Source organism: Eriocheir sinensis, chromosome 21, assembly GCF_024679095.1.
Source record: "Eriocheir sinensis breed Jianghai 21 chromosome 21, ASM2467909v1, whole genome shotgun sequence".
In the NCBI taxonomy this organism is placed as follows: domain Eukaryota; kingdom Metazoa; phylum Arthropoda; class Malacostraca; order Decapoda; family Varunidae; genus Eriocheir; species Eriocheir sinensis.
The window spans coordinates 11,873,787-11,899,541 of NC_066529.1; the positions used below are offsets into that span (position 1 = coordinate 11,873,787).

At 46.5% G+C, this 25,755-nt stretch overlaps 1 long non-coding RNA gene across 3 annotated transcripts in view; it reads right to left on the reverse strand.

Moving 5' to 3' along the window:
• The window catches only part of LOC127001685 (uncharacterized), a 397,327-nt gene that overhangs the window by 168,151 nt on the left and 203,421 nt on the right, over nt 1-25,755 (reverse strand). For 2 of the 3 annotated variants that reach the window (XR_007755402.1, XR_007755400.1), the window contains one exon: nt 21,157-22,047. The exons of the other annotated variant lie outside the window; for it this stretch is intronic. This is a non-coding gene — a long non-coding RNA (uncharacterized LOC127001685). Of the gene's footprint in view, nt 1-21,156; nt 22,048-25,755 lie in introns of those variants that run through there. 3 annotated transcript variants of the gene reach the window in all.

The window sequence follows — 25,755 nt, forward strand, 5'->3', positions numbered from 1 at the left end:
TAATAACGTTTCCTATATAGTCACCAGGTTCCAGTCACCATCTCGTGTAAGTGGTGATGAATGGCGGAAAGTAGTGGTGAATGGTGATGAATGGTGGTGAGTGGTGAAGTGGTGATGAGTGGTGGAAAGTAGTGGTGAATGGTGGTGAGTGGTGGTGAGCGGTGGTGCAAATATTACCCACCGCTGCGCTGCCACCCGCCGAGACGAGGCCCAGGTGTCTGCCGCCATCGTGTGATTGGCTCAAATCAATTTTGTGAGTGCCACGCGCCTGGTAAATATGTCACACTCACCTGATTACGGAGAGCGGCGGGTGGAGGTGAGCGGCGCAGGTGATGAGGTGGTGGTGACAGTGGTGATGTTGGTAATAATGGCGAAGGTAATCTGGTTGTGATGTGGTGATTATGATGTGATGGTGTGATGATGGTGTGATGTTGGTAATAATGGTGTAGGTGATGATAGTGATGTTGTGGTGTTGGTAATAGTGGCGTAGGTGATGTGATGTAGTTATAGTGTTAGTGATAATGGCGTAGGTGATGTGGTTGTGATGTGATGATGTGATGATGTTTATATACCTGTTCTTGCTTTTCATCCTCTTCCTTGTCTACTCTCACAGTTCTTTAGCTTTCTTCCTCTTCCTTCCTTCTTTCCTTCCTGTTTATGTGGTGATGTTGATAATAATGATGATGGTGATGGTGACCGGCTCATTCAGGGGTGATGGTGATATGGTGTTGGTGATGGGTGTTGTTTTGGCGGTGTTGGTGTTGATGGTAGTGGTGGTGGTATGGCTGCGTGTTCTAGTGGTGATGGGGGGGGAGGGGGGGGGTTGCAGCGAGGTGGTAGTGATGGGGTGGTACTGGTGGTGGTATGGTGATGCTTTAGTGGTGGTGTGGGTAGTGGAATTATGAGAGCAGTGTTAGTGGATGTAGTGGAGCTCTCCTTTCCACTCCTCCACATCCCCTTAACTTTCCTCCTTGATACCCTTTTCGCTGCTTCCTTCCTTTTCTTCCTTACACCTACCAAGTATTCCTCTTACCTCTCTACTAATTCTAACACCCTGCCTCCCTCTCTCTCTCCCTCCCTGTCCCTTCATAATCGTAATCAATTCCTTTCTTATACTTGTTCTTGCTTTCCTTTCCTAAGTATACCCTCACATAACCTTACCTTTCTTCTTTCTCCTACCTCCTTTCTTTCCTTTCTTTACTTTCTTTCCCACTCGCCTTTATCTTTCTTCCTTTCCTTCCTTTCTTATATTTGTTCTTGCTTTCCTTTCCTATGTATACCCTCACATAACCTTACCTTTCTTCTTTCTCCTACCTCCTTTCTTTCTTTCCTTTCTTTTCCTCTCTCCTTTATCTTTCTTCCTTCCTTTCTTATATTTGGTCTTGCTTTCCTTTCCTATGTATACCCTCACATAACCTTACCTTCCTTCTTTCTCCTACCTCCTTTCTTTCCTTTCTTTACTTTCTTTTCCACTCTCCTTAATCTTCCTTCCTCTCTTCCTTTCCTTCCTTCTCTCCTCATAGCGCTAACCAGCCAGCCACGTTCTCTCCCTTTCTTCCCCTCCTCCTCTTCCTCCTCCCTTCGCTTCCCTTCCTCCCTCCCTCCTCTCCACAGCTCTCCACTTTATGCTGATGCGGTATAGGTCGTTCCACCTGGCGAAGAGAGTAATCTACAAGGAAGCTATTAAGTTCGAGAGAAAAGAAAACATGTTCACCTTTAGCATTTGTGTATGACCTCCCCTTCAACACACACACCCACACACACACACACACACACACGGACATGGACACTTAACGATGGAGGAAAAGGGGAAAAAAGAAGCTCAAACTACACTCGTCTTCCACCTTCCTCCTGTCCTCATCATCCTCTTCCCTCCCCTCCTCCTCCTCTCCTTTCCTTCCTTTCCTCTGTACTAACCATGATGGGATGAGGAGGGAGGGACAAGGGAGTGAATACCGATTGTTGATTGTTGTGGTGGTTATTAGTCAAACAATATTTCCTTCTTACATGTTAGCGTTGAAAAAAAATTATCTGATGTTTTTTCCTTTGATTTAGTTACCTGTTTATTCATTTCCTCTTTCATTCACTTATTCATCCAGTTAATCGTTCCGTCAGTCGATCAACCAGTCGGGCGGTGAGTCAGTGAGGGAAGGAAAGAATGCGAATATGAGGGAGGGAATGAGTGATTTAGTCCGTCAGTCAGTGCGTCAGTGAGTGAGTGGATCAGTCAGTAATTCAGACGTTCACTCCGTCGGCCAATCAGTTAGTCAGTCAATCAGTCAATCAGCAAGTCAATCAGTCAATCAGTCAATCAGTCAATCAGCGAGTGTAAGTGAATCAGTCAGTAAGTCAGACATTCATCCTATCGGCCAGCCAGTTAGTCAGTCAGTCCCTCACTCTGTAGGTTAGCAGTCAGTCACACAGTCACTCCGTCGGTTAGTCAGTCAGTCACGCTCAGTCAGTAAGTCAGACGTTCACCCTATCGGCCAGTCAGTAAGTCAGTCAGTCCCTCAATCTGTAGGTTAGCAGTCAGTCACTCAGTCACTCCGTCGGTTAGTCAGTTAGTCAGTCATGCTCAGTCAGTAAGTCAGACGTTCACTCTATCGGCCAGTCAGTAAGTCAGTCAGTCCCTCAATCTGTAGGTTAGCAGTCAGTCATGCTCAGTCATAAGTCAGACGTTCACTCTATCGGCCAGTCAGCCAGTCAGCCCATGTTCACTCCGTCAGCCAATTGGCAACGCATCAAATGAATCACAATCACTAAACTATTTTGTGTTTTTATATAAAATTATTACACGTCGGCGCGTGGGTCGCTCTGTCGTCCATCACGGCGCTAACTTGTTATGCGTTAATTCTATTCATTTGATCAGTCAACCGCGCGAGCCGACTCCAATCAGTTCATATAATCGCCTTTTAATTCGTTGATTATATCATTCAAAATGTTACTTAGCACGGCAGTCACTTACGCAGTCAGTCAGTTAGTTGTTTTTGTTATTGTTTTTGCTTAATTTGTTTGTTGTGTATTTTAAGATATTTATTACCCTACCCCTCTGTCCCTCCATTTCTATAATCTTCTAAATTCTTTCCTCCTCTTTCTACTTTTCTCTCATCGCTTTCACTTTTTACTTAGTTTGTTTTTTTGTGAATTTTAAGATATTTATTACCCTACCCCTCTGTCCCTCCATTTCTATAATCTTCTAAATCCTTTCATCCTCTTTCTACTTTTCTCTCATCGCTTTCACTTTCATTTTCTCTTCCTCTGCGCCTAAGGTGTTTGGAGGCTGCTGGACATGCGGCTTATAGTATTGGCTCTCCTCCCTCTCTACCTGACTCGCCTCTAATAAAATCCATCATAATCATACAATCAGTAACGTAACTCAGTCAGGCAGTCAGTCGGTCATTGAGTTTGCAATTCACTCTCATGATAAATTACTCTCCAAGTCAGTCAATCAATCATTCAGTATATAATTCAGCCTGGCAGCCAGTAGGTTCGTCAGGCAAGCTGTAACACAAAGCAGTCAGAAAGGGGATCAGGAAACCACTGGAAAGCATGAGTAAATCAGACAGCAATTAAGACAGTCAGCCAGTGAGTCAGTCAGTCAGTTAACATATATCCTTCGAGAGGTGAATCAACAACATCGGATAAGCTCGACAATTCCCTTCAACGAGTAAACCAGAATATCGGTCAAAGCACATCCACGACAACAGAACATTATCTCTCTTTACACCTGTTTAACACACCTGTGCAAGACGACCAGGTGTACGCCAACCTAACACCACCACCTCCACCACTGCCGCCACAGCCACCGCCGCCACCACCAGCCTCAGCACCATCCGCCTCACTCACTCATAACTGTGTCGCGGCGAGAAGCGTCTGGAAACACAAACACCGCCTGTTTATCTTAGCGTGGCGCGCAGACCTTGGCAGTGCATGTAGTAGTAGTGGTAATAGTAGTGTGTGTGTGTGTGTGTGGGCGCACGCTGGCTGGCTGGGTGAATGGAGTAATTTCTATGCTACAATAACTACAGCTACTACTACTACTACTACTACTACTACTACTACTACTACTACTACTACTACTAAGATTATGACTACAACAACAACTACTACAACTGGTTTCTACAACTGTTCATATACCTTTCCTACGGCTGATGCTTTTATTGTTACTAATGCTGATATTCCCCGCACTACTACTACTACTACTACTGCTACTACTACTACTACTACTACTACTAAAACTACTACTGATACTGCTGCTGCTTCCACTAATACTATCACTACAACTCTCCCTCCCATCGCCCCGCCCCGCCCCCGCCGCTACCTCCACTGCTATAACTCATAAGGACCATTTCTCACACGCCCCTTGACAGCCTGACTTATTCCAGAAGACGCGGGCGGGAGCGGCGCGCGGCAGGATGACAAAACGCCGCGCCTTGCTTTTATTCATTCGTTCTTCCATCTAGTCATTTATTGCTGACATCGGCTCTGTGTCGTAAACCCTCCTGAAGAAGTGTCATGGCTGGAGGAGAGCTGCTGAAGGAGGATGAAGAGGCAGCGGAGAAGGAGGTAAAAATGATCAAGAGCGGAGGAGAGGTTCTAGCGGTCAGCTCCCCGCGACGGCCTCTTGTCTTCTGGCTCGACCCTCGCATGCTGGAGGCACCTCAGGGTTCCTCCAATGGCCCCTCCTCTTCCCCTCAAGCCCTCCCCTCGGTTCCTCCCCTCGCGGGCGGGCCTAACGGGCGGGTCTTCCCCTCCTCCTCCCCTGGACGCGGCGGCCGGCCCCTGGTGCCACCTAGCGGTCGTTCACGAAACTTGTTGACCATCGATTGTGTGACCGGCCAGCGGGTCTCCTCGGCTGTCCATCTGTCTGTTGAGCAGCGACCCCGCCACACCACCGCCACCGCCGCCGCCGCCTGCCTCTCCTCGCGCCACGCCTCCTCCTCCGCCTCCTCCTCTCACACCTACTCCAAGTCTCCTCATCTCCTTCCCTCTCCTCTTCCTCCTCATAATTTCTCCTCATCAACCCTCCACCTCCTGCTCCTTCTCCTACTTCGCCGCCACAACGCAACTCTGCTTTATTACGTAACTCCTGGTCAGCAGCCTCTCCCTCCCTCACTCCCTTGCTCTCCGTGTTTCTTACGCCGCGCTCTCCTCCTCCTCCTCCACCACCACCGCCGCTAACACCATCACTACTGCGACGCAACACCACACCACAGTACTCTACGCTACGCCACGCCACACACAACACGATGTAAGAAGAGGAATAAGAACACCTCAACATCATCTTCACTTTTGGTTGTCTTACGCTCTTCCTCCAGTCTGTCTTTTCTTTACTACCCAACGTCCACCCTCTTCCTCTTCCTCCTCCTCCTCCTCCTCCTCCTCCTCCTCCTCCCTCATTCAACACCGCAGTTCACCACCACTCACCTTTATCCTCTCCTCACCAATGACTCGAGTTCACCACCTCATTATTTTCTTAGTTTACCTCCGTCTTCAGCGCCCCCTCACAGATGACCACAAACCCGCCTCTTCTATTCCTCCTCCTCCTCCTCCCCCTCCTCCTTCTCCCCCACCGCCGCCGCCGCCACACGCCCTCGCCGCACCCTCCCCGCACGCCGCACATAGAATATTCAATGTCTGGAAAACTTTACTTCAAATTTGCCATAAACATCGGTTCTTTATCAATTCGAACTGCGTCTTTTTCCTCGAAGCATAATTAAGAGAGAGGAGTTTCGTCTCTCTCTCTCTCTCTCTCTCTAAGACATGGTCAAATAACACAAGAATCAGACAGTCAACACTCTTCCTCGCTCCAACACACGCCTCTCTCTCTCTCTCTGTCTCTCTCTCTCTCTCTCTCATCACCCTCACTAGGTCGTTAAGAGTGACATCCCCCAACTCTCTCTCTCTCTCTCTCTCTCTCTCTCTCTTACCCTAGCGACAGAACGTGGAACTCAACTAAAATAATCGTCTTGACATGCACGAAAAACAAACGAATTAGGCAATACTATCAATCCCGAACACACACACACACACACACACACACACACACACACACACACACACACACACACTACATTTTTTCCCCATACGCCTGATCACCAACCTACCAAACAACAACAACAACAAAGACATCGTTCCTCTACCTCTAACCTGCTTATCGTGACAGCATGAAGTGGACAACGCAATCTTTAATAACTTTTCGGTAATTATTAACAAATTACAACGAGTTCCTAAAGAAATGGATTTGATTGCATTATTTTTATTCGTTGTGGGTGAAAATGCATTAACAGACAGTATTATAACAAAGCCTGGAGGAACGAAATGAATGAGACTGTTGGCAATTCTGGGCGTCATTTTTTTTTTTTTTTGTCAGAATGGCTGATACTGAGTTGAGCACATTCAGGCCATCCTCATTATAAGTACTACTATGAGCTCGTATTCCTCTTACAATCATCTTCAACATAATAATAATACACAATCATTATCTTCTCCAGACGGCCATGCTGACAGCGAGGGTGGACATACTTTGTGTTCAGTGTGTTGTCCTGCCTGGCCCTTACTGATGTCTACGAATATCACTTCCACTAAGTAAGCAACCCTTGAGCAAGACTATTTAATTTTTCAGTTCTATGAGTGGTCTCTTTTGCCCCGTGTTATAATATGTATGTTAAGGTTACTCTAAATATACATAAGGACTTATCTATCAAATGTGTTCCTGCATTATTTCAAGAGTATGATTATTTTAAACCAGATATTATGTATGTGTCTTCCGAGTTTGTGTGTGTGTGTGTGTGTGTGTGTGTGTGTGTGTGTGTGTGTGTGTGTGTGTGTGTGTGTGTGTGTGTGTGTTTCTGTGTGTGTGTGTGTGTGTGTGTGTGTGTGTGTGTGTGTGTGTGTCCCCACCTCACATAAATACCACTCAGGTTACTTACGGGGAAGTGAGTTATGGGTGCCAAATCTCAATCTGGCATTATGGTGTGAGAGAGAGAGAGAGAGAGAGAGAGAGAGAGAGAGAGAGAGAGAGAGAGAGAGAGAGAGAGAGAGAGAGAGAGAGAGAGAGAGAGAGAGAGAGAGAGAGAGAGAGAGAGAGAGAGAGAGAGAGAGAGACAGACAGACAGACAGATAGACAGACAAAGAATCACCCATACCCTAAAGACAGGTTCCTCGGGAGTGCCAAATGATCAGGAGGAGAAGAGAATAGGAGAGATAAGGCCTTTTTTCTCCCCCCGGAATAAGGCGTCCCGTTGATAGAGGCGACAAACACAATGATAAGCGGGGGCATAAAACGAGAATGGCTTCGTACTCTGGCTGAACAAACACTCCCACCTAACGTATTGGTTCGCCCTATACACAACGCCTTTTTACTGCGCATTCACTATTGGAAAGAAGTGGGCGATATGATGATGATTTGGTTCACCGTACACGCTATCTTTTTTAAACCGCATTCACCGTTTGAGAGACGTAGGCGATATAATGATTTGGTTCACCCTACACGCTATCTTTTTTAAACCTCATTCACCGTTTGAGAGACGTAGGCGATATAATGATTTGGTTCACCCTACACGCTATCTTTTTTAAACCACATTCACCGTTTGAGAGACGTAGGCGATATAATGATTTGGTTCACTCTACACGCTATCTTTTTAAACCTCATTCACCGTTTGAGAGACGTAGGCGATATAATGATTTGCTTCACCCTACACGCTATCTTTTTTAAACCACATTCACCGTTTGAGAGACGTAGGCGATATAATGATTTGGTTCACCCTACACGCTATCTTTTTTAAACCTCATTCAACGTTTGAGAGAAGTAGGCGATATGATAATAGTTTTCTTCACCCTACACGCTATCTTTTTAAACCCCATTCACCGTTTTGAGAGGTAGGCGATATGACAACAATTTGGTTCACCCTACACACTGTCTTTTTACAGGTCATTCGCCATTTGAGAGAAGTGGACGATATGTTAATACTAAAGCTGATAAAGAAGTGGCGATAGCTATAAACGAGTAAGATTTTCTGTGTAAAGCATATTTGTGTGATTATTATTCCTTTCAGCTCTTTTACTATTTGAGAGAAGCAAGGGATATGATAATAATAAGGTTAATAAAGAAGTGGGTAGGTAGAAACGTGTAAGATTTTGTTTGTAAAGCATTTTGGGGTGCTTAAGATTCCTCTCAGCTCTCTTATTTTTTTGAGAGAAGTGGGCGATATGATAATACTACAGTTAATAAAGATGTGACTGGCTATAAACGTGTAAGATTTTGTTTGTAATGGATATCTGACTTTTGAGTATTCGTTTCATTTCACAATTCTTCAGTAAAGGAAAATGACCAACGCAGCTATCAAAAGAAAACAGTGTGTCAGGAGTAAGCACAGAGAATCCTTAGACACGAATCTCTTAACAATGACGTAATCCACAATGACATAGGTGAAGAAAACACAACAACGAGACTAAACATACAACACTGAAGTAAAATGGAAGATGTGCGTGTGTGTGTGAGTGTGTGTGTGAGTGTGGGGAGGAGGACGAGAGTCAGGTGAGTGTCAAGTCAACACAGGTGTACTACTCCAGACTGACACAGGTAAACAAACACAATATCGCGACAACCCACAACACGGTTCTCGGCAGAGAAATGAGGAGGGGGGTGAGGGGGAGAGAAAGCTAAAAAGACAGGTGTGAAGATGTATAATTAAGTTCTGAGTGTGTATATTGTATTAAGAACGGCTCGATCAGATTACCAGTAAGTAAAGCAGTATTTTTTTGTCATGTGAGTAAGTGTAAGTTGGTATAGACTTTACAGATACTCCCGAAGCACAACGTGTAAATAAAGTATCAGGGATTAGCTTTATTTGGGTTCTGTTTATATTGTACAAAACCACACTTTAAACTTTTGTTGTGCTCGACTTTTCTTTTCCTTTACTGTAATAAGGAAAAAACATGATAAAACGATATGAAGAAGACAGATGTGGAGGGGGCAGGTGAACGCTGAAGTGAGTGACACCTGATTTCTTAAACGTCACATTAGTCTTCAGCAACAATAATATGGCTGATTTGTCCTTCATGACCCGTTCTTCTAGGCGTGATTAGTTTGTTTTCTTGCCTTTGTTGTCTCCCTTTTTACGACTGAGTTTCTAATATGTCGGATTTACTCAATAAAAACTAACTACGTCCCAGGAATGGAGGTAAAAAGTCAAAGTAGCCACGTAACTCTTAAAAAATACTGACACCACGTTTGTAAAATCACGCATGAGTGTCTAGGGCGGCACTCAAGACGGACAGGAGTGACACGCGCAGCACTAAAGAGGCGATCTGTGGAGGATGAGTGGAGGACGTAAGGAGATATATGAGTGTTTTTGGAGGGGGTTGGATGTAAGGGAGCTGGGTGAGAGGAGGTTAGATGAAAGGGAAATTGGTTGGGAGGAGGTTAGGTGTGTGGTTGGGTGAGTGTCTAGGGCGGCACTCAGGACGGACAGGAGTGACACGCGTAGCACTAAAGAGGCGATCTGTGAGTGCCAGCGCGCGGACAGCTTGCGGACGCCCCTACAATCCTCCCTTTTGGTGTCCGTCGGCGTATAGAGTTGGCTTGCGCGGCATCATTCCTCCCCCAGCGTCGCGAGAACAGACCCCGAATTGCGAGATTAAGAGTTCGCCTGGCTTTTCTCTCGTCTCCTCTTTTAGTGGCGCATTAAAACTCGCGGTCGCCGTAAAGATCAGAGCCTTGTGTGGTAATTACTCGTGTGTGGCGGACGAGCGGGAGGACGGCGCGGGAAGGAGACGAAGGGAAGAGAGAGATAAAGAGGGAGGGTCCGACAGCAGTAGAGGAGGTGGTGGTGGTAGTGGTGAGTCGCCGTCCACCAACTAACGCCCTCTATTGGCGGGAACCGAGGCGTGTGTTGCTTCTGCATTGTCTGTCCTCTTCCTACACCCATGCACACCCACATGTTTTTTTTTTGTCTTGGGTGATGTGTGTGTGTGTGTGTGTGTGTGTGTGTGTGTGTGTGTGTGTGTGTGTGTAAAATGAGTTCAAGAGATTAAAACGTGTACCGAACTAATTAACATAAAATCACACCGCTGAACCATCGTATATTAAAAAGCAATAAAATCACGTTTCGAACAAACTTAAAAATAAACTCCTTAGCCAAATTAAAAAAAATCTTCAAATTAAAGTTTTGTATTGAAGTCCTCGCTCAATGCACCACTTTTTCATGCATCCTCTAAGAAGAAAAAAACTTACCTGCTCTGAATAGACACCTGGGCATTACTCTCTCTCTCTCTCTCTCTCTCTCTCTCTCTCTCTCTCTCTCTCTCTCTCTCTCTCTCTCTCTCTCTCTCTCTCTCTCTCTCTCTCTCTCTCTCTCTCTCTCTCTCTCTCTCTCTCTCTCTCTCCAGGCCTTTATGTAATATTCCTAATGCTCTTTTAGCCTCGTAGAAGCTCTCAAACTCCGGCTAATAATACGCTTTCAATTAAGAACTTCTCACCTGAGTTGAGTTCATTAACATCGACGTTTAAAAAGTCCTCCAGGTAAGTTATAGCAGAAAACGGCTCACCTGGAATAGGAAAAGAAGGAGAAAAAAAATGAAAACCAAATAAAAGAAATGGAAGCAAAATGAAATGGACATCCGTTTTTTTGTGGGTGTATCAAAGATTTTTTAACCCAAACTAATACAAACAAAAACACTTAAATATAAATAGATGCAGAATGCGTTAAAAAAGGAAGATGAAACGAAGCGCAAGGAGAGGAAAAATCAGTGTTGCCAATAGTGTATGTAACCTATGAGACCACGACGTGCGCGGAGGAGGAGGAGGAAGAAGAGGAGGAAGAAGAAGAGGAGGAGGAGGGAGAGGTGTGCTGTTACGGCAGAACTATTGCAGCAGAGAGCACCGCACACTTTATGACTGCTGGTTGAGGTTTACAGCGCGCCACACGTTACGCTGTTAATAGTACGAGCTGTGTGGGAGTAATTAGAAACGGTGCCGCTGCTGTGGGGGTGGCGCTGGTGGCTGAGGCTGAGGCGGCGGCGGCGGCGGTGACAGAAATACAGGTGCAGTCAATGAAGAATCAATTGTAATGGGAGATTGTTTGCGCGCAGGTGTGTTGTAATGAGGATAAACGCAGGTGTGTGGGTGGTAAAGGTGAGGTGGGTGCATTGTGTGATGGGGAGGGAAAGGTGTGTGGTCATAGGGTGGTGGTGAGGATGTGGCGATGTGATATGATGTGACAGGTGTGTTTGTGGGAGGAGAGGGGGATGGTGTAATCTCTCTAGTACTCCCCATCCTTGCCTCATACCCTCATTTTTTTCCTTTTTTTATATCTTTTCCTTTACCTTCCCTTTTTTACTCTACATCTTGGGTTTAATTTCCTCTTTTTGTCTTCTTTACCTGGGCGACTCTTCCTTCTTTACTCTGCTCCTTTTTTTTCGACCTTAATTTTCGCCCTTATCCATCCTGCTCCATCTCCACCACTCTCTTCGTTATTATCCACCCTCTTCCGTCTCCTCCGCCCTGTTCTATTTCCTCCACTCAGTCCTATCTTCTCCACCCTGCTCTCACTCTCCATCGTGTTCTTACTCAAAATATTAAAGACACATGAGTATAATAATGCCTCAATACAGCAACATATATTAGTGATGTGGTGCAAACGTAACAGAAGGGATGGAGGAAGGGAGCGAGAGGGGGAGGGGGTGAGGATGGGGGAAGGAGGGGAAGAAGGGAAGAAGAGGTGAACGCTGGGAGAAGGAAGAAGGGAGATAGATGAGAAGTGAGGGGGAGGGGTAGGGAGGTTAATCAGTGGTAGATCGACTCTCTCTCTCTCTCTCTCTCTCTCTCTCTCTCTCTCTCTCTCTCTCTCTCTCTCTCTCTCTCTCCCCCCCCCCTAGCTGGCTCTTCATGACACCCGCCCGGCCGTCGTCCTTCCCTGCAGCACCGGGCCCGCAAAGCTTAATGGCGCATCCACAGCTTGAGACACACGCTTAATGGGGCACCTAAGCTGGAGACGCCGGGCCGCCGCGCTGCCCTCACCACGCGCCGTGAAGCCTCCGTTCCAGACGATGCAGGAAGGAGCGGAGGAAGGGCGCGAGGGACAGGGAGGGAGTGAGAGGACGGTAGGGGGCGTTGATGGACAAGTGGGGACAGGCAAGGCAAGGCAAGGCGGTGGCTGCTGGCGGGCTATGGCAGGGGGCAGCAAGGAGGGGCGGGCCAAGGTCTCTGCAGTTTGCTTATTAATAGGGGAAATAAGCAGGCGAGGCTCGTTGGCGAGAGGCAAATATCTGGGGGCGGAGGGCGACCAATCCCGGCGGCCACGTCACGCCCCGCCGCCAATGGGGGAGCGTTTGTGAATATGATAATGAGCATCAATCACAGGAAGTGCGTGCACCTTCCTCCCCTTAATTACTGATATCTGAGGCCCCTGCGCGCGCCATCCTCAGCCCGCCGCCCCTCGCCGCCCCCTATCGGCCTTCAGTCACGGCGCGATAAGGCTGAGTGTTCCGCCCGCCGCTATCTCGGTGTCTACGTCTCTCTGGCTTTAATTACGAATATGCTAGGTTATCAAGATGTCAGAGTGGGCGGCGCGCGGCACGGCACTCGCGGCCTTGGCACCCCCGGCCGAGCGGCGGTTGTGGCACTGCGGCGCGGCGAGACGGGCGGCGAGGGCTAATTGTGAGTATGTAAATGAGACGGACCACGATTATGGCATAGGAAGGAGATACACACGGCCCTGCCACCTCCCCCCCCCCCTCCCGCACCTCGCCCTCTCCTCCGTTTCCTCCTCCTCCTCCTCCCCTTCCCAATCGATAAAAGGCAACTCAGTGTCTACAGAAGGGAAGTAAAGGAGGGAGGAAGGGGGGTGAGGATGGTCCTTACGCCTCGTCTCACCTCTGCCGCCTCCTCCTCCTCCTCCTTCTTCACCTCACCCTTCCCTCTTTACGCCTTCCTCTTCGAACCCTTCGCACGCTGACTTCTCTTCCTTCTTCTTCTTCCTTCCTCCTTATTTCTTGCCTCACTCCCTATCTCTTTCTTACTTTATCTCTAACACTGCTCTTGGTCCCTTATCTCTCTCTCTCTCTCTCTCTCTCTCTCTCTCTCTCTCTCTCTCTCTCTCTCTCTCTGAAGGTAATAAACATGCCCTTCCAGCCTTCGTTATGAAACTCCGGAATGAAAACGAAGGAAACAACAACAACAAAAAAAAAAACTAACGTGAGGGGAAGCTTCATGGATTTGACAGGTGGTTGGGAAAAGTGTAGCAATTAATTCCTCTCCTCCTCCTCCTCCTCCTCCTCCTCCTCCTCCTCCTCCTCTTCCTCTTCTTCCTCGTGTTCCATATTTTTCTCCTTTCTCCTTTCTGGTTCATCCCTTCATCTTTCAATTGAGAGAGAGAGAGAGAGAGAGAGAGAGAGAGAGAGAGAGAGAGAGAGAGAGAGAGAGAGAGACGGGTTGGTATGCTATCTCCCACCAACTCATATCTACCTGACGGATCGGTATGTCATAATTAGTCTTCGATGTCACCTTGTCTTCTCTCAATTCTAATTCCGCCGCCATATTGCCAAGGGAGGGAGAGGAGAAGAGTGGGAGGGAAGGAGAGAGGGAGATGGCGTATAGGGGTGGAATAAGGGAAAGGAGATTAGAGAGAACTGAAAGAGGGGAGAGGATGAGAGGGAGAAAGAGAAGGTGGAGAGGAGAAGAAAGGGGCCATCTCTCCCTATTCAACACACTTAATTATCACCAACATCATCACCACACGCAGATTCTCTCTCTCTCTCTCTCTCTCTCTCTCTCTCTCTCTCTCTCTCTCTCTCTCTCTCTCTCTCTCTCTCTCTCTCTCTCTCTCTCTCTCTCTCTCTCTCTCTCTCACACCTTTCCATTCATTGAGTAAGGTATAAAAGCTGTAATTCTAGCAAACTAATTAATACCTAGTTTCTGTATACCTTTTTTTATACTATCGGTACAGGTAAACATAACACCTCCAGCGATAAGTCATCTTTTCTTAACCTTGCTCCCTCAACGCATTGTTATTATTTTTAGTATTAGCATTATTAGTGTTGCAGTTGTTGCTGTTGTTGTTGTTAGCTTGAAATGTATTAGGCCTACTCTTGAATAACCTATAGACATGGGACGTAAATCGACCCCTCCCCATCCCACACACAAAGGCCCCCCCCCACCTCCAAAACACACGTATGTCCTGTCCCCCCCCCTACCCCCCCCCACACAGGTCAACAACGTGTTTGTGTGTCAAGTGAAGGAAGACTGACACCGGAAAGACAGGTCCTGCGGCTCTCCAGGTAACGCGCCGTGCCAGTCCTCTTTTAACCCTGACCTGTGCCTCGCCCCCCCCACCCCACCCCACGTGACCTCAAAAGGCTATTAAGGTGTTTTTTTCCCTCAGGTTACGTTCAGGTAATGTGTGTGTGTGTGTGTGTGTGTGTGTGTGTGTGTGTGTGTGTGTGTGTGAGAGAGAGAGAGAGAGAGAGAGAGAGAGAGAGAGAGAGAGAGAGAGAGAGAGAGAGAGAGAGAGAGAGAGAATCCCCCCCCTCCCCACCGGCACGGTTCTGGCAGCGGGAATCGGAGATCTTCACGAGGAGAGGAGAGGTTCGACGTGCGGCGTGACGTTGATTAATCCCATTCAGAACAATATTTCGTCTTCAGGGGAGGAGGAGGAGGAGGAGGAGGAGGAGGAGGAGGAGAAGGAAGAAGGGGAGGAGGAGGACGAGGAGGCTTGGAGCATCAGAAGGAGAGTTGAATGTCAGGCTGTTTCCCTCACCTCTTATCCGGTCTCAAGTATTTCGTCTTCTGATCATCTCCTCCTCCTTCTCCTCCTCCTCCTCCTCCTGGCCAGTCTGTCACGTCCGGCCTGAGTGGCGACTTGGAGGCCATGAAAGGTGGATGGAAAGGGGATGGAAGGGATGGATGAATGGCCGAGGAGGAGGAAGGGGGGGGGTAGGGGAAGGGGGTCTCATTATGGTCATCCAAGGAGCAGAAGGAACTGGAGGAGGAGGGGGAGGGAGGAGGAGGGGGGGTAGAGGGGGAGGGGGGGTAGTGACCAGCCACACCAATTTGCGGGAGGCCTTCCTATTGACTTTATGTCCTCAGGTAGCCAGTTTGAGGTGACTGTTTCGGCTCTTCAATTCCAATTTAATTAATCCTGTGTCTTCCTCCTCCTCCTCCTCCTCCTCCTCCTCCGCCTCCTTCTCCTCCTTCCTCTTTGCCTCTTCCTTCCTTCCTTCCTTCTCCCCTTTCCTGACGGTTCCTTTTCCCGGTGTCTCCTTCTTCTTCTTCTTCTTCTTCTTCTTCTTCTTCTTCTTCTTCTTCTTCGTCTTCTTCTTCTTCGTCTTCTTCTTTTTCATTTTCTTCTTATGTTTCTTTTTTTGTTTCTTTTTCTTCTTTTGTTCATTTTTCTTCTGTTTCTTTTTCTTCTTCTGTTTCTTTTTCTTATTGTTTCTTTTTCTTCTTCTTCTTCTTCTTCTTCTTCTTTGATTATTTATTTCCTTCCCTGTGGTTTGCCATCTCTCTTCTCTTTCCCCTTTTCCTCCCCATCCCTTCTTCCTCCCTTCCTTCTCCTCTTTCCTCATATTTCTTTCTCCTGGTCTACTTCTTTCTACTATTTTATTATTCCCCTTTTCATCCTCCTCGTCTCCTATTCCTGGTTCTAGCCGTTCCTCTCCATTTTTCTCTTCCTACTCTTCATTCTCATCTCCTTGGCCATCTTCCCTTCACCATTCCCTTCCTTTCTCATTCATCCCCATTCATTCCCCATTATTTAGAAGCTTCTGGGAAAGTCATATATTCCATTTACCTTTTTCTCTCTCCTCTCTCTATTATCATTTTTCTCTCTTTTTCATTCCTTTCTTCCCCCTGTTCCCTCTTCTTCGCGTTTCTTTCTTTCTCTTTCTTTTATTTCCCTTTCTTTCCTTTAGTTACCTGTTCTCTTCTATCTCCTTCCCTTCCATTCCTCTTTCAATTGTTTACCTTTCCTCTTCTTCCTTATCTCTCCTTTTGTTACCTCTTCCCTATCCTTTCCTTTCCTCTCATCCATCTCTTTCCGCTATCCCGTTTCTTCCTTTTCTCTTCTATTCCTTTTCTATTTGCTTTGTTTTCTCTTGCACTGCTTCAATTTCCTTCACTTTCCTTCCCTTTGTCTTTTTTTATTCCTACTTGCTTCCCCTTCCTTCCCCTTCTCTTTTCCCATTTCTCTCCATTACCCTCTCTTGCTACCCCCTTTCTTTACATCTTTCCTCCCTTTCTATCCACTTCTCACTTTCCCTTCCTCTTCCCTCCACTCCTTTTCTCTCCACTGATCCCACTTTCTCAACCCTTTCCCTTTCTCTCTCATCTCTCACTTCCACTTTCATTTTCCCTTCCTTCTTCTCCTCTCGATTCCCCTTACACTTTCCCTTTCTTCTCTTCATCCAGGTGTCTTCAGGGGGATTCGAACACCTGGGACCTAACTACCTGGGGAGTGCCACCTGTCACGCTGCAAGACAAAGACTCTCGGCGGCAGGTTGATTAGCACCGTGATTACAGGTAAGGTGAGGCTGACAGGTAAGGGGAAATAATTGCCCCTTGGAAGGAGGTAATTAAAGGTGTGGAGAGAGGTGGAGGGATGAGTGGAGGATGTAAGGAGATATATGAGTGTTTGTGGAGGGGGTGGGTGAATGGGGGTGGATGAGAAGAGGTCAGATGAAAGGGAAAGTGGATGAGAGGAGGTTAGGTAAGGAGTTGGGTAAGAGGGGAGATGGATGAGAGGTTAGGTATTGGGGTGGATGAAAGGTAAAGTGTATGAGAGGAGGTTAGGTGTGTGGTTGGGTGAAAGGGAAGGTGGATGAGATGTTAGGTAAGTGGATGGATGAAAGGGAAGGGGGATGAGATGCTAGGTGTGGGGCTGGGTGAAAGAAGAGGTGGATGAGATGCCAGGTGTGGGTGGGAGGAGGAGGAGGTGGATGATAGTAGGTTAGGTAAGTGAACTGGAAGAAAAGGGAGGTGGATGAGAGAAGGTTAATATGTGAGCGGATGGAAAGGGGAGGTGGATGAGGTTACTGTGAGTGCTGGGTTAGTGGATGGATGACATAAGAACATAGGGAAATGAACGCAAAGAAATGAAGTGGAGTTGCTTGGGTTAGGAGTGGAGACGGTGGAATAAGTTGTAGATGGATGAATTCAGATTGTAGTCACTTTCTTAATCCACCTCATCCACCAATGCCAACAGTTGCACGAACGCTACTCTGACACCATAACACATCCACATTCAATACTATTTATAACGCAATAACACAACGTAAAACAAACATCCACACCCAGCAAGTGGCGGGCTTTTTTTTTTCATTAATGTTTTTTTTCACGCCCTTGAACTGTCTCCTTTTCTGTAAATAAAACAAAAACAAAAACAGGCATTCACACTCCTTCAGCCTCCCCCAAACATTTACACCACATCCCACTCATTACCCGTCCACATCTACCACATCTTCCTAACACATACTCTCCACTACATGACACTGCACTCTCCATTTCAAATCACCATCACCTTCATCACTATCACCATTTCCAAGCCTTTTCACGTCACCATATTTCCAAAGCACGTTCACAATCTTATCCCCCCCCCCCCCCACACACACACACTATCCTCCTCACACGGTTCCACATCACCATACCTTCACCATATCTCCACTTCCACATGATTTCCACTACATTAATCTCACCGTCCCATAGCCTCAACGTCCACATACATCACGTCATCCACTCCACCACATCCAACTTTCGTCACGCATACTTCTTCTCTCCTCCTTATACTCCACATCTCCTTACCACCTCCACCACATCCCACTTTCGTCACACATACTCCCACTCCACGCCCCCTTTTCTTTCTCCACACCTCCACACCACCTCCACCACACACCACTTTAATAACGGCCACGCCTGTCACCTCTTCTTCACCACCACCACCACCGCCACACCTGACAGCCCCTCACCACACCTTATCCACTGCGTACACCTGGTCTGAATACACCTTCTCTCTCTCACCCTTTTTGTTGTGCTAGTCTGCTCTTTCTCTCTTCCTCTCCCTCTGTCTCTCTCTTCCTCCCTCCTTCTCTCCCTCCCTCCTCTCTCCCTCCCTCCCGACGTTAATCCAGTTTCTCGCTTTTTCACGTCTCTGCTGTATTTTCCTCCCTTCGTTACTCCCTTTTTTCCCCTTTCTCTCTCTCTCACGCCTCTCTTCATTTTTATTTTCTCGCCGTCCACTCTTTCAATTGTTATTCACTCCGCGCTCACATTTCATTATTCACTCAAGAAATTCGGTTAAACGATAAAAAAGGGGGAGGAGAGGGATAAAGGAATCGATGGAAGAAAAAGAATATATGCATAAACCTAACCTATCGAAAGCGCCCTCCTCTCCCTCCCCTCCCCTTCTCTGTTAACTTGGGATATGTTTTTTTGTTGTTGTTTTTCTTTGTGTTCGTTTTTTTTTTTTTGTTTCATTCGCTTCCTCTTCTTCTTCTTTCTATTTTTGATGCCTTGAAAAAATGTGTGTATATAAGTTTGATTTCTTCAGGAGTTATGGAATGATTTTTTTTATAACTTTTCAATAACCGAAGAGAGACACGGATGAAAAAAAAAAGAACGGAGATACAAGATTGTATTACTTTTTTATTATTCATTTCTGCTTCTCCTTTCATAGTTTTTCTCTCTCTCTCTCTCTCTCTCTCTCTCTCTCTCTCTCTCTCTCTCTCTCTCTCTCTCTCTCTCTCTCTCTCTCTCTCTCTCTCTCTCTCTCTCTTTGTTCTTCTACTCTTTAACGCATTTTTCCTTCCTATCAGTCTTTTTTTTTAATATACAAAGAAAAAACAAAACTAAAAACACAAAAAAAGACTCCATTTCAACTTTTACTTTTTCACTTTCTTTTCATCCACACACTCTCTCACACACACCCAGACTCTCCACACACTCCCCCTCCATCACCACTGTTTTCCTCTGTTTTCCTCTCGTTCTCTCTCTGTGTCCCCCTGGCGGCTGTTATCCCCCTGTTGCTAGTCCCCCTATCATCAAGTTACGTTTTCAATTACTCCATTCCATTTGCTCCTCCCGCGGCCACGGTTTGTCTACACCGGCGGACACTGAACTCGTAAACACAGATTATTGATAGACGTCCTCCTCGTAGGCCTATTGGTGGCTTCTCCTTCCCTCCTGGTTTGATAGCCGAGGCGAGGGGAAAGACGCAGGCACGAAGGGAAGGAGCGAAAGGGAGAGAAAGAGGGATATATACAGGATAAAAGAGGATGGAAAGAGGGGAGAGTAAGAGAGAGACAGCGAGACGATGTTTGAGTGTGTGTGTGTGTGTGTGTGTGTGTGTGTGTGTGTGTGTGTGTGTGTGTGTGTGTGTGTGTGTGTGTTTAAGGTTGAGGATTAATATAGACGAGACTTTAAACCACGAAGGAAAATATATCGTTAGTAAAATAATGATAGTTTTTTTGTGTGTATGAATAAAATAGCAACTAAATATACAATATCTATGTTTTTTTGTGCTTTGTGAAGGGTAGAAGCAGAAGAAGAGTCAGAAACGTGTGTAGGAGCAAGAGTGAGAGTGATTTAGAGAGAGGGAGTTTTAAGGGGATGAGGCGCGTGGGGAGGAGGGGAAGGGGAGGAAGAGGGATGAGGAAGGGGCCAAGAGGCGATCAGATTCTGGGCCGTGAGTGAGGCATGAATAAAGATGAGGAGTGCGGAGGATGTGCGGGGCTGCGAGAGGCTGAATACAACATGAACTGAGAATAAGAATGAGAGGAATGTGTGTGTCTGTGTGTGTGTGTGTGTGTGTGTGTGTGTGTGTGTGTGTGTGTGTGAGAGAGAGTGTGTGTGTGTGTGTATGTCTGTCTGTCTGTGTGAATTGGTACATACGCCGCTCTATTCTTCTTTCTTTTTCTTTGTGCGCCAAGAAATTAAGTTTGCGAAAATAGCACAAAGAGTAAAAATAGTTGACTACCTAAGGGATGCAAAATAGATTCATGCAAATTACGCGCTCACCTGGTGGTCAGGTAGAGACAAAAATTCAGGTGTCCACGCCGGGCCTTTGTTTTCTTGAGCCGAAATTTTCTTGTTTCGCTCGTGTTTGTTTGCTCGCCTGCCTGCCTGCCTGCTTGTTTGCCTGTATGTTTGTTTGTTTGTTTGTTTGTTTGTTTGGTGTGCGTGTGCGTGTGTGTGTGTATGTGTGTGTGTGTGTGTGTGTGTGTGTGTGTGTGTGTGTGTGTGTTCAACAAAATCTTCGGTGTTTTCATATCCATATTTCGTTCACTTTCTCTTTTTACAGTGAGCCATTTTATCCAAACATGAAAATTTATATGAATCAAAATTTTGGTCATTTCTAAAAGTCTGTCCCGTCTACAAAGCTCGAGCAAATCTTTTTAAGCTCCGATCACTTTACCTCTCCATGCTCATTTTCCTCCTCCTCATTCTCTTCCTCCTCCTCCTCCTCCTCCTCCTCCTTCTCCTCTTCCTCCTCCTCCTCCTCCTCCTCTTCCTCCTCCTTCTTTTTCAGCACTTGTCAGTCTCACAACAATTTAACAGACAGAGACAGGAGACGCAACACTACAAAAACCACCACTACCATCACCACCACCAGGGCCGCCTCGCATCTTTTACACATCATTATACTTTCATATGTCCTCCTCCTCCTCCTCCTCCTCCTCCTCCTCCTCCTCCTCCTCCTCCTCCTCCAGCCTCCCAAGGGACCCTCAGCCCATCTCCCCGCCACAAATCATTTTACTCTCACGCCTCCTCCTCCTCCTCTTGTAGTTCTCCTCCTTCTGAGTGATGAAAACACATCTCATAAATATGGGAGAAGAAATAAATTGACTTTGAGTGGTACACACACACACACACACACACACACACACACACACAAAGGGGGGAGGGGGGGAGGGATAGTCTAGTATATATAGGACGTGTTGTGTTTGACGCCTAATCTTGTTACAGAGAAAGAGGATAAAGAAATATAGACGATAATGTATTTGTCTTGTGTCAATGTTTTGTGGATGTTCTTTTGATCGTGCTCGCAATTATTTTTTTCTTTTATTTATTTATTTATTTACTTATTATTTCTATTTTTATTTTATTTTTTATCTATTTTCATTGTGTGAAGGAAGGAAGAGGAAGATATTTTTTTTGTATTCTTGTTTTTTTTCTCTTTATTTTTGGTCTCCTTGTGCTTCCTGCCTATTTTCGTCCCTCTCGTGATCAATAATGGATAACAGGTGTGCTCGTCCAGGTAATTGCGGACATAACTTTGTGAAGGTTTATTTAAGTTGTATGACGATGAAGTTTCTCGTGGTGCGACTTATTTTCTTTCAACTTTCATAAACTTCCTGGAGTTATATTTGTTTTTCTTCCGGACTTTCAGCTGTTTATATTTTTTCCCTATTTTCTTTTCACAATTCAAGATACTGTTGCATTCACTTTTATTTTTACCTTTATGAACTTTTTTGGAGTACTTTTTTTTACTTAGATTTTACTTTTGTTTCTTTCTGTATAGTACTTTTCACTCCCTCTTTAATTTCACTTGTACTCACTTTAAATTTTTATAATAGTATTTTCATTCTTTTCTTCTTAGTGTTAACATAATGGACGAAATTTTTCTTCTTATCTACACAGTTCTATTTTTTCTTGTTTATTTCTGACACTTTCTTTTCTGTTTACATCTATTTTTACATTTTTTTCTTTTCTTAACTGAACGGAGCATTTATTTTTGCCTTAAACACACAGTTCTCTCTATTTTTTCTTCTTGATTCATGACATTTTTCGTTCTTTTCGCATCCCCGTCCGGTCACTCCACGATCGCGTTCATATTTCATCGTCGCCCGAGTCTTGAAGTTAGTGCCCGGGGCGTTCACACGAGTGGGAGTCAGACAGATGGTGCGAGGGGCGGCGGAGGGAAGGCGAGAGAGAGGAGGAAGGGGACGACGAGGAGATTGAAGAAGGGGAAGGGGAGGCGAGGAGGGGAATGGGGACAGCGCCTCCTTCCCGTCCACCGTCAGTTGTGTCACTCCTCCCAGCTTATGGTCTTCCCCCTGAGGGTAAACAAATAGAAAATGTGCAAAAAAGGGAGTGGGGAAGCGAGGGAAGGACGAGGGGAGGTGCGGGGAGACGGAGGGGGGCGGGGGGCGGATAGGGGCGGAGGGGCGCGGGCCTATTGCATCACCCAGCCGCACAATTTGTAAATATTGATATTAGAGATCAGCTGTCAAATCTGGGCCACCCCTCGGGAAGCCTTGGGCCACGGAAAAACCACCTCTACGGCCGCTCCTCCACGCCACACGTCTCTTTGTCTCACGCCCTCGTCTCTGCCTCTCGCCCGAGCCTCCACGCCACAGATAAAAGGTTCTGGGTCCCTTTTTTTGGTGTTTAGAGAGTAGGACTGAGATGATCGGCGCGGACGGGCGAAATCTGAGGTAAAATCGGGGCGTGTCTTTGGTGTGCGGTAAGGGCGAGAGCGGCGTGGCGGGGGGCGGCGGCGTCGAGGCCCGATGATGCATTTGAGGCAATATATTGTCAGTGAGTGAGAGAGATTGATAAAGTGACGAGCATCCCAAGAGGTTATGGCGGAGCTGGGCCAGGAGGAGGAGGAGGAGGAGGAGGAGGAGGAGGAGGAGGAGGAGGAGGAAGGGAAAGGAGGGGATGGTAATGGTGGGATTTTGGTATATAAGAGCGGTGATGGAGATATGAGCTTTCGGTATTACGGGAAATTCCTCCGAGAAAATGCGGGAAAAAGTGAGGAAAATATATTACGACTTTAAGGCAGGGAAAGGAAAGCCATATTTTTACGTTATATATTGAAGATGACGACGATGATGGTGATGATGATGGTGAAGATAATGTAGATGTAATAGTAGCAGTAGAAATAGTAGTAGTAGTAGGGACAGCAGCAGCAACAACAACAACAACAGCGAAAGATGAGTGTTGTGGTTGATCAGACAGACAGACAGACAGACAGACACATCCAGCACTCCTCCCTCACCCCTACTTCTCCCTAACTCCCTCCCTCACTCACTCATTCACTCCCTCCCTCCTCAGTCTCACCCTCACCTACATACACCCTCATCCCATCTCACATCTCCCTGACTCTTCTTCCTCACCCCTAACCTTCCCTCTCCCCCTTCGTCACTTCCAAACACCCCATCACAGCAAGGCATTACACCCTCACCCCATCACGCCCCTTCACCCCTCATCCCCCCTTACACCTCTTCAAAGCCCAAATGCTGCATCCCATCTCCAACACCTCCCTCCTTCATGCCTTTCTTTCGCACATCATCACATCCCACCACACATCCCCCCCATCATTCCTTACCTCCCTTCCATACATCACTTCCTCAGTCACCTCCTCATTATACCCCCCTCACTCCCTTCCTCCCTTTTACATCCCTTCTCTTGCACATCATCACATCACACACATATCTTCCCCCTCATCCTCAAACTCCCTTCTCCAACATCCCTTTCTCAGTTGCCTCCTCACTACACCCTCTTCCCCTTCCCTCTTCTCTCCCTCCCCCCTCCCCCCCCTTCAGAGGCACCGTCGAGGCACTGTTCCCTAGGGTGCCACCAGCTTGATCGTGGCATCCATAAATCATAATGTGGTCTTGATGGCACAGTCAGACCTGGTCAAACGTGTCTCCTTGATGGATGGAGAGAGGGAGGAACGGAGGGAGGGGGGGAGAGAGGGAGGAAGGGAAGGAGAAGGGAGAGGTAAGGGAGGTAAGGAGTGAAGGAGGGAGGGAAGAAGAGAGTGTGGGATATGGGGTAAAGAAAGAGAGGGGTGGAGGGGAAAACAAAGGGATTGAAACGAGAAAAGATGGTGTAGATGGAAAAAGGAAGGAGGGAAGGAGAAGGGAAGGAGGGTAAGGGAGTGATGAGTGAGGGAGGGGGAGAGTGAGAGAGAGGATGGGGTAAGGGGTAAAGAGAGAGGTATGGGTTTTGGAGGGATGGAAGGGAATGTGAAGGAATGGAAAGAAAGGAAAAGGATGATGTAGATGAAGAAAGGGAGAGAGGTAGGGGAGGTCAGGAGTGAAGGGGAGAGAGAGGGGGGTAGGGGAGGGAAGAGATGGGGATGGATAAGGAGTAGAGAGTGTGTCTGTGGGGGGAGGATGGACTGGAAAAAATAAAGGAAAAATGAGGGGATGGAAAGAGGGAGAGAGGACAGTGAGGATGGAGATGGATGAGGAAGGGATAAATATGATTGAAAGGGAAAATTAAAGGAAACAAAGCGAAGTGAATGGGAAATAGCGACAGGGGAACGTCACAACACAGTAAAGGAAGAGAAAATAGACAAAGAAGTAAAAGAAAACTGGAACAAGGAAAGAGGAGGAGATAAAGGAAAGATAAAAAATGGAGACTAGAAAAGGAAGAAATCAATAAAAAGATAAGGCATAGTAAAATAAGAAAGAACGGAAAGAAGAGAAGAATGAATGGGAACTAAGAAAATATAAAAAATAGAAAAGAGGAAGAAAAGAGGAATAAAAAAATGTAAATAAGATAAATAAATGGAGAAGAGAAGATATGAGGAGGACAAATCATATGAGTAAAATATGAAAGAAAGAAAGAAAGAGGGAATAGAGGGAGAAAAAAGGAGAAGAAAGAAGAGAGGTGAGAGAAGAAGAACGGTGAGAGAATAGATGGGAGGTGAAGGGAAGGATGACTATGAGGGGAGAGAGAGAGATTGAAAGTGGAGGGGGAGGAGAGGGGGGAAGACGGGGGAAGATGGAGTGAGAGAGAGAGGGAGGTGAGGGGAGGAGGGAGGAGAGATAGAGTGAGAGAGAGTGGAGAGATCAGAGAGTAATGTGAGGGGGAGAGGGAAGTGGAGGGAGGAGCGGAGAGAGATTAAGGAATAACAAACAACAGCTGAGAGAGAGAGAGAGAGAGAGAGAGAGAGAGAGAGAGAGAGAGAGAGAGAGAGAGAGAGAGAGAGAGAGAGAGAGAGAGAGAGAGAGAGAGAGAGAGAGAGAGAGAGAGAGAGAGAGAGAGAGAGAGAGAGAGAGAGAGAGAGAGAGAGAGAGAGAGAGAGAGAGAGAGAGAGAGAGAGAGAGAGAGAGAGAGAGAGAGAGAGAGAGAGAGAGAGAGAGAGAGAAACACACACACACACACACACACACACAGAGGCCAAGACACAGACAGACAGACAGATGGATGACAAAGGAGGGTGGACGGGCCAGAAAGAATGAGAAAAGACTGAAGGGAGAGGCGGGAAGGAAGGAAGCTCAGATAGAGAAATTGATTAGTCAACAGAGGGTGGAGGAGGAGGAGGAGGAGGAGGAGGAGGAATAGGTGAAAAGGGAGTTAGAAAAGCTTACAGAACTAAAATGCTAAGAAAACGATCTTTATTTTTCTTTAACTCTATAAATGTGTAGATATCTATGTATATGTGAAACTCTGTATGCGTTTAAGAATGATAAGAACATAAGAACATAAGAACGCAGGAGTCTGCAAGAGGCCGGTAGGCCTGTACGAGGCAGCTCCTTTGACCCTAAGCTCCCGTGTATCTAACCCCACCTAATATCGCTGTCCATGAATTTATCTAGTCTATTTTTGAATGTGACAATTGTATTGGCACTCACCACATGACTGCTAAGCCTATTCCACTCATCCACCACCCTGTTAGTAAACCAATTTTTGCCTATGTCCCTGTTGAATCTGAATTTATCCAGTTTAAACCCGTTACTTCGTGTCCTACCCGGTTCTCTTACCAACAAAACCTTATGAATGTCTCCCTTAGTAAAGCCCTTCAT